The sequence below is a fragment of the Microcebus murinus genome, chromosome X, assembly GCF_040939455.1.
Source record: "Microcebus murinus isolate Inina chromosome X, M.murinus_Inina_mat1.0, whole genome shotgun sequence".
In the NCBI taxonomy this organism is placed as follows: Eukaryota; Metazoa; Chordata; class Mammalia; order Primates; family Cheirogaleidae; genus Microcebus; species Microcebus murinus.
In genome coordinates this window covers 75844881-75848723 of record NC_134136.1, presented here as the reverse complement: position 1 = coordinate 75848723, position 3843 = coordinate 75844881, and the positions used below count along the sequence as shown (strand labels likewise).

The 3843-nt window shown below is 41.9% G+C and overlaps 1 pseudogene; it reads right to left on the bottom strand.

The window, feature by feature from the left end:
* Positions 1 to 2192: 2192 nt before the first annotated feature.
* On the bottom strand, positions 2193 to 3641 carry LOC105858390 (polycomb protein EED pseudogene; annotated as a pseudogene).
* Positions 3642 to 3843: the final 202 nt, after the last annotated feature.

Sequence of the window (3843 nt, the reverse complement as noted above, 5' to 3'; positions counted from 1 at the left end):
AAGCTTGGCTAAATCAGAATAAAGGAGATTTAGGAAGGTTGCTACCAGCTCAGTCTGGAAGTGAGCAACACAGAAGGGCCCACATTGTTACAGGGAAGAAGCATTCCCACAGATTTTGCTCAGGTAGTTATCAGAAGGAATGTCAAATTGGGAATGCATAAGTAAGGTGCAGCTGCCCTAAGTTGCTCTGTGTTCTTTCTATGTGACAATTTTCCTGGCCTGTCAGGGATGGGGTGTTTTTTATAAAAGTGATCCTTATCTCCATGGAATTGTCTTTGGGACCAGGTCTAACATCTATGCCTTCGAAGAGCCGGAAGATCCTGAAGGGCCTAGAAGATTTTTATGAAGAGAATACTTCCTCAGAAAGCCCTTTCTGACTTTCAGGCCAGGAAAACCCTTCTCCACAGTCTTTTGAAAGTCTGCGGAACTTTCATTTGGAGCACTTGCCATCATTGTAATTTTACGTTTATTATTATAACTACTGATTGTCTCCCCCATGAAGCGGTACAGACCTTAACCTTTCCACCTCTCTACCAGTGACTGGCACATAGAGAGGAGTCAACAAATATTCATGAATGCATGAACACAGGAATGAAGTAACAGACAACTCAGCTTTCTTCTTTGATATAGCTTGATTGAAATTAATCTCCATTTAAGAGGATAAAAGATTAAAAATAAAGAGCCTTGGTAAAAATAAATAAGATATAATACAGAAGAAAGAGACACAGAAAAAAACAATCAAACCATTCTGCCAGGAGCAGATCCAGGTTTTATTGTGCCTAAACCTTATTTAGAATCTGAGGGAAACCTCTTTAAGAAAAACAATTCTGTTTGAATACAGAGTTGCTAGGACTGTTGCCCCCCTCCCCCCACTGCCCTGCCTCCTGCCTACCAGACACAAGCACAAGCCATTGAGGCCCTTTATTATGTGGACAAAAGCAGCTGCAAGAATCTACCAAGAAGCCCATGCAGAGTCCTCAGATAGGTCCCACTTGAAGCCAGGACCTCTGGCTATGAGCTTGCCTAGTATCAAGGGAGCATGTGATCTCCAGTAGCCATGGAAAGGGTATGCTGCTATCTCCTTAATAAGTTTCCAGGAAGCTGGCAGTGCTACATTCTCATCAAATTTTCTGGGTTCCAATACCATAGATCACTCACTGTAAGTAGCCCATATTGAAGAGTTCTCAGAAGAGTCTGCTGATATCCAGCTCGTTAGAGGCATAGAGAAGAGAGACAGGCCTTCCTTTTGGAGAGAGAGAGAAATGGGTTGAAAACGCACGTTGTAAGGACTAGAGGGCTCCTTGAGAACAGGGAATACACCAGTGACATCACCTCTGGCCATGTTGGCACAGAATGGGTACTCAGGTAATACCTGAGGCATCATGGTGGACAGAGCCTGACAAAAGGAGTCACCCTCCAGCCCTGTTCTAATCACAGCCCTCCAGCCTAGCAGGAGGCTGCAAAATTGCTTAGGTTATACTTAGCAATCATTAATACTTCCTTCCCTCTCAGACCAAAGCTGCATCTCTCTGGTTTAACCAAGCCATAAAATACATAGGTCTTCTGATAGCATGTGAAAACAGTGCCCTTTGAAGCAATTGTGCCATCAATCCAATGGATGTGCTTCCCTCTGTGAACAATGAGGCCAAAGATAAATAAATGGCCAGTGCACCTCATGAATCCCTCTGGGACAGGGCAGCCCAAAGAAAACGATGGAGTTCAGCACATTAGTATAAAATAAAAATGGATGGTATCTATTCTGCAGCAATCTGAACTTCAGCTGCTCTGACATCTAAGAGTGCCTTGCTGATCTCCCTCAATGTCAACTATCTTAGAGCTCAGGCTGTGTGTCAGGGTATTTTAGTGGAAATATAAGCTCAAAAGGGCACAATCCAAAAGAATTCCTGCACCTTTCACTAACAGCAAGACAACCAGATCTTCCAATTTCTGTAATGCAGGGCTTATCTGCAGGCCAGCCTTGTATCATCTACAGAAAGGGAAAAGAAGCACCAGCGCAACAGACATGAGCAGGAATGGAGCATCCAATTGTCAGGCCTTGAACTTGCTCCCTATTTGCCATTTCTCCATTTATTTAACAAATATTTGCTGCCCACAGTAGCAGGCAACCCTGTGATCTCCTTGTAGGAAGAGATCGTGTCTTTCTTTTTTTTTTTTTTTTTAAATACATTTTTATTAAAAGCAGTAGAGTCTGAGCAGGAAGACAGTACAAAGAATGTAAACAATGTAAACATCACTACATTCAGCTCAGCCTGATTGAATGCTGAAAGACAACTCTAAAATGCTCTATGTGCCCTTACTAGCATGATACATTAATTCTATTTTATACAGACAACACACACTAACTTTGATTATGCAGAAGTATTTTATCGAAGTCGATCCCAGCGCCAAATACTGGCATCATCACAGACAACTATGAGAATGCTGCTATCCCTGCTAAAACTGGTTTGTCGAATAGCAGCACCACATTTATGATGGGTCAGTGTTGTACATCTTTTGCCAGAAATCCATAGAAAACCTCATGTACCAAATGTCACACTGGCTATAATCAAATCGCCCAAGAATAGTCACATTAGACTCACTGGGTTTAATTTTATCTATATCATCTTCCATTTTGCCTGGTTTCCAGCACACAATGGCATTTTCACAAGACTTAGAAAGTATCAACTCGTCTAACCATCGCACACAATCAACATAATTCCTATGTATGTCTCTGGTAGAAAAATCAGGAAAATGGATTTTCTGAGAAATAAATGGCCTGTTAGTTTTATTTGGGTTATAATCATAAGATTCCTTAATTGCATTCATCATTCTCTTTGAATTGATCCTCCAAAGTTTAAGAGAGTGATCCATACCACAAGACATTATTTTTTCACCCAAAAGATCATAATCAGCACTTAGAACTTCATCTCTGTGCCCTTCTACACCTCCAAATATTGCCACCAGAGTGTCCGTTTGGATATTCCATAATCATAAAGCATGATCTTTACTTACTGACAGGAGAAGATTTGGATCTCCTGGGTGGAATTTCAGCTCATTGATAGCATTTCCATGGCCAACATAGTGCTTTATACACTGCATTGTTATAGGATTAATTATCCTAATTATGCCTCTGGATCCAGCTACAGCCAACAGAGGATGGCTTGTATTGCTATCATAGGTCCAAGCACAAGTGTAAAAGTTTTCATCAGCATCAGCATCCACATAAGATTGCAACAACCAGATTTCACCTTGTGAATGACATTCATATAAGGTAACTCTGTTGCTTCCAACAGTTGCAAATACTAATGGATCTCCTTCTTTACTGTGCCAGTTAAACTGAACTCCAAACAATGGTTGGTTATGATCTTCCTTGAGACTATTTACACATTTGAAAGAATATTTGCATTTCTTTGACTTCCATTTTCCCTTTCCCCAACTTTTCCTTCCAGGTGCATTTGGCGTGTTTGTAGGTGTATCAGGGAGTTCAGTGTTTGTACCACTTTCTATACTGACAGCATCATCATTCTCGTCTCCAGAGAGGTCCGGGTTGCTGTTCTCGTCGCTGCTCAGCTTCTGCTTCTTGGCTGCAGGCATGTCTGTTCCCGCCGGCGCTGTCGACACTTCCCTCTCGGACATATTCCTCCGCCATGTCTTTCTTTTGGCTGTAAAGAACCATGAATACAGGATAGAAGAAGATGTAGCTCTGGCCCTCAAGGAGATCACAAGAGAGCAGGGAGACAGATAATAAACCCAATTAAAATCCGTTATGACCAGCGTGGTGATAGTGGTAGCCACAGGTGCTGTACCAACACATAAAGCCTCTAGTCTCAGTGGATAGTGGGA